This window comes from Bufo bufo, chromosome 6 (assembly GCF_905171765.1).
Source record: "Bufo bufo chromosome 6, aBufBuf1.1, whole genome shotgun sequence".
NCBI lineage: Eukaryota > Metazoa > Chordata > Amphibia > Anura > Bufonidae > Bufo > Bufo bufo.
In genome coordinates, this window is record NC_053394.1 from 163,329,402 (window position 1) to 163,338,488 (window position 9,087).

A 9,087-nucleotide genomic window follows, 5' to 3' on the forward strand; every position below is an offset into this window, starting at 1 on the left:
TCCTGAGTACGGCGATACCACATGTGTGACACTTTTTTGCAGCCTAGATGCGCAAAGGGGCCCACATTCATTTTATGAGGGCATTTTTAGACATTTGGATACCAGACTTCTTCTCACGCTTTGGGGCCCCTAGAATGCCAGGGCAGTATAAATACCCCACATGTGACCCCATTTTGGAAAGAAGACACCCCAAGGTATTCAATGAGGGGCATGGCGAGTTCATAGAAATTTTTTTTTTTTGGCACAAGTTAGCGGAAATTGATATTTTTTATTTTTTTCTCACAAAGTCTCCCGTTCCGCTAACTTGGGACAAAAATTTCAATCTTTCATGGACTCAATATGCCCCTCACGGAATACCTGGGGGTGTCTTCTTTCCGAAATGGGGTCACATGTGGCGTATTTATACTGCCCTGGCATTCTAGGGGCCCTAAAGCGTGAGAAGAAGTCTGGAATATACATGTCTAAAAAATTTTACGCATTTGGATTCCGTGAGGGGTATGGTGAGTTCATGTGAGATTTTATTTTTTGACACAAGTTAGTGGAATATGAGACTTTGTAAGAAAAATAAATAAAAATTCCGCTAACTTGGGCCAAAAAAATGTCTGAATGGAGCCTTACAGAGGGGTGATCAATGACAGGGGGGTGATCAATGACAGGGGGGTGATCAATGACAGGGGGGGGTGATCAATGACAGGGGGTTGATCAATGACAGGGGGGTGATCAGGGAGTCTATATGGGGTGATAACCACAGTCATTGATCATGCCCGTGTAAGGCTTCATTCAGACGTCCGTATGCGTTTTGCGGATCCGATCCATCTATCAGTGCATCCGTAAAAATCATGCGGACATCTGAATGGAGCTTTACAGGGGGGTAATCAATGACAGGGGGGTGATCAGGGAGTCTATATGGGGTGATCACCACAGTCATTGATCATGCCCCTGTAAGGCTTCATTCAGACGTCCGGATGCGTTTTGCGGATCCGATCCATCTATCAGTGGATCCGTAAAAATCATGCGGACGTCTGAATGGAGCTTTACAGGGGGGTGATCAATGACAGGGGTGTAATCAATGACAGGGGGGTGATCAGGGAGTCTATATGGGGTGATCACCACAGTCATTGATCACGCCCCTGTAAGGCTTCATTCAGACGTCCGGATGCGTTTTGCGGATCCGATCCATCTATCAGTGCATCCGTAAAAATCATGCGGACATCTGAATGGAGCTTTACAGGGGGGTAATCAATGACAGGGGGGTGATCAGGGAGTCTATATGGGGTGATCACCACAGTCATTGATCATGCCCCTGTAAGGCTTCATTCAGACGTCCGGATGCGTTTTGCGGATCCGATCCATCTATCAGTGGATCCGTAAAAATCATGCGGACGTCTGAATGGAGCTTTACAGGGGGGTGATCAATGACAGGGGTGTAATCAATGACAGGGGGGTGATCAGGGAGTCTATATGGGGTGATCACCACAGTCATTGATCACGCCCCTGTAAGGCTTCATTCAGACGTCCGGATGCGTTTTGCGGATCCGATCCATCTATCAGTGCATCCGTAAAAATCATGCGGACATCTGAATGGAGCTTTACAGGGGGGTAATCAATGACAGGGGTGTAATCAATGACAGGGGGGTGATCAGGGAGTCTATATGGGGTGATCACCACAGTCATTGATCATGCCCCTGTAAGGCTTCATTCAGACGTCCGGATGCGTTTTGCGGATCCGATCCATCTATCAGTGGATCCGTAAAAATCATGCGGACGTCTGAATGGAGCTTTACAGGGGGGTGATCAATGACAGGGGTGTAATCAATGACAGGGGGGTGATCAGGGAGTCTATATGGGGTGATCACCACAGTCATTGATCACGCCCCTGTAAGGCTTCATTCAGACGTCCGGATGCGTTTTGCGGATCCGATCCATCTATCAGTGCATCCGTAAAAATCATGCGGACATCTGAATGGAGCTTTACAGGGGGGTAATCAATGACAGGGGGGTGATCAGGGAGTCTATATGGGGTGATTACCACAGTCATTGATCATGCCCCTGTAAGGCTTCATTCAGACGTCCGGATGCGTTTTGCGGATCCGATCCATCTATCAGTGGATCCGTAAAAATCATGCGGACGTCTGAATGGAGCTTTACAGGGGGGTGATCAATGACAGGGGTGTAATCAATGACAGGGGGGTGATCAGGGAGTCTATATGGGGTGATCACCACAGTCATTGATCACGCCCCTGTAAGGCTTCATTCAGACGTCCGGATGCGTTTTGCGGATCCGATCCATCTATCAGTGCATCCGTAAAAATCATGCGGACATCTGAATGGAGCTTTACAGGGGGGTAATCAATGACAGGGGTGTAATCAATGACAGGGGGGTGATCAGGGAGTCTATATGGGGTGATCACCACAGTCATTGATCACGCCCCTGTAAGGCTTCATTCAGACGTCCGGATGCGTTTTGCGGATCCGATCCATCTATCAGTGCATCCGTAAAAATCATGCGGACATCTGAATGGAGCTTTACAGGGGGGTGATCAATGACAGGGGGGTAACAGGGGGGTGATCAATGACAGGGGGGTGATCAATGACAGGGGGGTGATCAGGGAGTCTATATGGGGTGATAACCACAGTCATTGATCATGCCCCTGTAAGGCTTCATTCAGACGTCCGGATGCATTTTGCGGATCCGATCCATCTATCAGTGCATCCGTAAAAATCATGCGGACATCTGAATGGAGCTTTACAGGGGGGTAATCAATGACAGGGGTGTAATCAATGACAGGGGGGTGATCAGGGAGTCTATATGGGGTGATCAGGGGCTAATAAGGGGTTAATAAGTGACGGGGGGGGGGTGTAGTGTAGTGTAGTGGTGCTTGGTGGGACTTTACTGAGCTACCTGTGTCCTCTGGTGGTCGATCCAAACAAAGGGGACCACCAGAGGACCAGGTAGCAGGTATATTAGACGCTGTTATCAAAACAGCGTCTAATATACCTGTTAGGGGTTAAAAATTAAATACCAGTACAGCTGAGATACTCCTTCATTTATGTGGTTGATGTCTAGAAAATAATGATACAAAAAATGAATACCAATTAATGGAAGTTGATATATAATGGTAAACGGAAAAAATGCACTAGTGAACACAGATCAATCTCAGATATGCATGATTTCGTAGTCTCTATTGAGACCCCTTGGATGGAGGGTATCAAGGGTATGAATCCAGTAAGCCTCCCGGCGCAAAAGTAGTTTTGGGAGCTGAACTGCGCTCTGAGTCAGGGAGATGTGCTGGCGGAATTAAGGGACACCTACATAGCCTGGCGGAACGACAAATGCTTGTTTAAATGTACTAGTGACTGGTGGGAGTATGTTAAAGTCCAGTTCCATTGTTTCTTTCAGGCCAAACAACATCAGGCGTGTGAGAAGAAGAAGGCCTTCAGAGCGCTGCAGCGTGAGTTGCGGTCCCTGCAAGATCTTCACCGGTGCGGCTGGGATGTGAGAGGGGACCTGGAGGAGACAAAAGAAAGCCTGAAAAGGCACTTTGAGGAGGAATCCAGGCAAATCGTCTTCCGTTCCAAAGTGGAGAACCTGGAGAAGGGTGAGAAGTGTAACTCTTTCTTTTTCAGGAAACTCCACGCCGGCCACACGCCCCTGAACGAACTGCGAGACAGAGACGGCAACATGCGCTTGGGGAAGGAGGAAGTAATGGGAGTCGTCACAGACTACTACAGCGACCTCTACTCCCCGAAGAACACCGACAAGACAGCTGCCGATAAATTCCTGTCAGGTATCACTAACCATCTTGATCCGACAGGTACGGAGGCCATGGATGACCCTCTGACGGTGGGGAAGGTGCTCTCTGCCGCTAGATCCTTTAGGTCCGACAGGACCCCAGGCAGTGACGGCCTCCCAGCAGAGCTCTATGTAGCACTGGGGGATCTGATCTGTCCGGACCTGCTGGAACTCTATGAGGAGATGGTGGTGGAGGGTAGGATGCCCCCATCGTTGAGGGAAGGAATGATCACGATCCTGTATAAGCGGAAGGGGGAGAGATGTGACTTGAAAAACTGGCGTCCCATCTCTCTCCTGAACGTGGACTACAAGATCCTCGCCAAGGTACTGGCCAACCGGCTGAAGGTCGTCAACAGCGGAATCATCCACCCGGATCAGACCTGCGGCATCCCTGGCCGCAGGATCGCAGACAGCCTCGCCCTTGTGAGAGACACGGTACACTACATCCAGGACCGCCGTGTTCATGCCGCCCTGGTCAGCCTGGACCAGGAGAAGGCATTCGACCGGGTCTCTCACGAGTTCATGGGCAAGGCACTGCGCAGGCTGGGTCTGGGCAGGAGGTTCTGTTCCTTTGTTGACCTAATGTACCTTGACATTTGCAGCACGGTGTTGGTGAACAGTTGGAAGACTGACCCCTTCCCTGTCCTCTCTGGGGTCAGGCAAGGCTGCCCTCTTTCACCTCTCCTTTTTGTTTGTGTTATAGAATCCTTCGCGGAGGCTATCCGGCAGAATGGGGAGATCAGAGGGATCGCCGCACCAGGACCAGGACATTACAAGGTCAAGTGCTCGCTGTACATGGACGACGTGACAGTCTTCTGCGCTGACCGGCGTTCGGTGACTGCACTCGTCCAGGCCTGCGAGGAGTTCGGACAAGCTTCAGGGGCCAAAGTCAACTGCGGCAAGTCAGAAGCCATGCTCTTCGGGGACTGGCAACTGGCCTCTTCTGCCCCCTTTCCATTCAACATCAAATCGGACTTCATCAAAATCCTCGGAGTCTGGTTCGGGAAGGAAGGCGCAGCCCTCAAGTCTTGGGAAGAACGCTTGGCCAAGGTGAATCAAAGAATCAGACTGTGGAGCTTCAGACTCCTCACGATTGAAGGGAAAGCACTCGTCCCGCGTAATGAAGTTTTGCCCGTGCTCCAATACACCGCACAGGCATGGCCCCCTCTTGCCACCGTTTCCAGGGCCATCACCAGGACAGTGTTTCGCTTCATCTGGGGATCTAAGATGGACAGAGTAAAGCGAGCCATCATGTACAAAGAGCCCCGCTAGGGCGGAAAGGGCATACCGGACCTGCCCACTTTATTGCGGATCGCCTTTGTGACAGCGTTCGCCGGACTCTGAGAACTGCCAATGGCTCTGCGGGCAAGGCTATGTCTCACTTTTTCCTCCTGCCCCTCTGGAGGGGTCTGGGCTAGGACAAGTGGGACAGCTCCATCCCTTACAACTGGCACGCTCCCTAGTTCTACGGGGACGTCGTCAGGTTTGTGAGGGAACATCAACTGGAGGGCCTCAAGCCCGACTTGTGGAAGCCAAAAACTATCCACAAACTCATCAGAGCAAAGGATGTGGTGGAGTCAATTCCAGGGATCCATGACGACACCGTAGAGACAGTTTGGACTAATGTTTCGTCAAACAGGTTGACCAACGGGCATAAGGACTTGTCATGGGTGGCCATTCAGGGCGGACTGCCAATCCGGTCATTCATGCATGCCCGTAATCTGTGCAAAACCCGGTACTGCCCCAGGTGCCCTTTCGTGGAGGAAACATCTTATCACCTGTTTTGGGAGTGCCACTTTGCACAGCGCCAGTTGGACGCCTTGGAACATGAACTCAAAGACTCTGTGCCTAGGAACAGCCTGCAATGCACTTCGGTGCTGTATGGACTATTTCCTGGGATTCATACTGTTGAGGCCATCCAGGAGGCCTGGCGACTTATGAACTGTTTTAAGGACGCTATTTGGGTCTCCAGGAACCGGCTTGTGCTTAGGAGGGAGAACATGTCCGTCCTTGACTGCCGCAGACTTATCCACAGCCTGCTGCGGGATTACAACATCTCCAATGACGTCAACGAAGAAGAGGCCTGAACTGCTCTCCTTCCCCCCTTCTCCCCCCGTGTGTTTTTGTCTTATCAATAAAGCTTCGGACATGTGATTGGATGTGCATCCCTCAAATCTCCATCAACTGCAAGATGCTATCCTATCAATATGGGCCAACATTTCTAAAGAATGCTATCAGCACCTTGTTGAATCAATGCCACATAGAATTAAGGCAGTTCTGAAGGCAAAAGGGGGTCCAACACTGTATTAGTATGGTGTTCCTAATAATTCTTTAGGTGAGTGTATAACAATGCCATGCTCGCCAAGACGATTGTTTGTAATTTATTGAGTGCTGTGCTGCGTCACAGTACCACAGTATGCATGTATGACGATTGATTGTAATAAAGACGTTTTCAATCAAAAAAATCTGAACTGTATTTGGGGGCGAGAAAGCTGTCCAGCAGTTTCCACTTAGCAGCAGCCAGCCCTCCCACCTCTACAGACAATGGACAGAACACTGTGCGTGTCACAAGGGACTAATCGGCGGCTGGTCATCAGATGACATCACAAAGGGCCCTGATGGAACCCAGAACAATGGGACCCGGACATCACAATCAACAATGGTGTTTTTTTTTACATCCAGCCAAGATAGGCCTGGACAGGAAACTGTGAATCTCTTCAAGGGGTTGTCTCCCTTCAGCAAATGGCATTTATCAAGTAGACAACGTTAATACAAGGCACTTACTAATGTATTGTGATTGTCCATATTGCCTCCATTGCTGGCTTGATTCATTTTTCCATCACATTATACACTGCTCGTATCCAGGTTTTACAACCACCCTGCAATTCAGCACCAGTGGCCGTGCTTGCACACTATAGGAAAAAGCTCCAGCTTCTCTGGAAAAAAGCAGTGTACTGTATAATGAGATGGAAAACTGATTCAAGCCAGCAAAGGAAGCAATATGGACAATAACAATACATTAGTAAGTGCCTTGTATTAACTTTGTCTACATAATAAAAGCAATTTGCTGAAGTGAGACAACCCCTTTAAATACTTCTTTTTACATTCACCTAAGTGTTTGCCAGCAGCATGTGCCCCATAAGTGGCTAAGATGCCACAGCTCTGTGCCTGCTGAGGGTCAGTCACATATTCCCCCAAAGTGCATTGCACAAATGTCTTTAAGAGTGGTTGCCACATATACCCCCCAAGCACCATGGGTGAGGTTATATGTTGACTTTTGGTTAAAGGGACATACCTCCATTTTCCCACCGGCAGCCCCCCTGCTAAATCGTGCAGGGCAAAGGCATTTTTTGGAGATCCGGTGACATACCGGGGCTCTCCATGGGGCTGCCATGAAGCCCGGTGACGTCACCGGCACTGATGGGTGGGATTTAGCTCTGCCCTAGCCAGTAAAACCAAACACACTGCCGGGCAAAAGTTTCCGCCCGGCAGTGTGTTATTGAAAACAAAAGAGACCTTGCCCTGCGCGAGAGTTAGCGCAGGGCAAGGGAGCGCATCGGAGCATGAGATGCTCCGATGCCAGCCTCAGGGCAGCTGCCGGGGTGAAAAGAAGGGTATGTCCGGGTTCAGCTCTGAACCCGGACAACCCCTTTAAGAGGCCAATATCTACACTCCTTTGTCTGCTTATATGGGCTATTGAGGGGGGATGATTTTTCACTGTAGTATTTGGGGAATACAATATCTCCTTATGGACAGCGTCTTAAATGGCATGAGGAGTCTTATAGGGCAGACAATGCTCCCGTGGAGTTCTGGGAAGAGGGTATGCAAATGCTACAGGGAGACAGAGTATAATTGCATTGTTTTCCTTATGGATACCATACCAGTTCATAAGGCTTTAACAGCTGGAACATTTCTCACATAGTTCACAGCTAATGCAATATGAAAGCATACATCTAATGAAGCTGACATCTGTATGTACGTATCCTTTAATCATTCAGTAATATTGACCAGTACAAATTGTGCTTATTAATACCTTGAAATGCGTCACTGCTCAGGCACAAATACTTCATAAAGACTACGGGAAATATCACAGAAGCCATCATTTGCAAACATAAGAATTATACAAAAAAGACAGTTTTATTGACACCATTTATTGACTGTTTGATAGGAAAGGATTACAACATGACTTTATAAAGCTTGAACACACATGTACCTGGATGTGTGTCATAGAATACGATATAAACATTGACATACTGAAACTAGAACACTCCGTATTAATACTTCCTTCCTCATAGTTACTTCTTTGTGAAGACCATCGGGGCAGCCCATGTGACTGATATGGGTGCCCTGGAGAGGGGGGGTAGGATTCTGGTTTGATCTTGTCTCTAATTTAGTAAGACGATGAGAACTTGCACAACAAATGTACTTGAGTCATGAAAATTGTAATTGACACCAGATCCTCCTATTGTAGGTGGTGAGGAGTGTGGTGGTCTCAAGCAGCTCCTGAAAGCCTCCCTCATTTAGATTTTTTTACTATGAAACCCTTCACCCTCCATATGCAACATAGTTAATATAAGGTCACTTCCCTTACTGAACAGCTTTGGATTTAGTATTGCCTTAAAGGCTGGAAGCAGTTTTTTGAGCCAGAACCAGAAGTGAATTCACAAGGAATGGGATATATAAAGGAGGAATTTAAACTTCCTGCTGGATCCATTTCTGGTTTTGGCTCCAAAAAACGCATAAAAAACTATATTGGTTTACCAGCTTATGGTTGGTTCACACACAAGTTTTTGTGGCAGTTTTCTTGAGCCAATGTAAGAAGTGGGTTAAAAGGGAATGGAATATATAAAGGAAGGTCTTACACTTCTCCTATCTGATGTATCCACTTCTGGCTTTGGCTCAAAAACTGCCACAAAAAGCTATGTGTGAAACCACCCCAAGAGAGTCTGTTACAATGTCTAACCTCCATAAACTGGTGCAATCGTATTTGTACTCATTGGCATCCCCCCACTAGTAGAATTGCACTCTATGCAAATTTTCTTAAAGGAACACTTCCATCAAAATGTTTAATTCTACATATTAACAACCTATATGTGAATAGTCTATGTATTTTTTTATCAAAAAAAACTGTGGATGTTTTTCTGGATATAATTGTTTAAAATCCATGTATCTCACTTCCTGTTCTGGTGCTTCCTCGTTGTTTGGGCATTTAGCACAGCAAACAGTCTTGCTTAACTTTTTCAGTCAGACCATCACTACAACCAGAGAGAGACCCCTGTAGTGACTCAATTAGA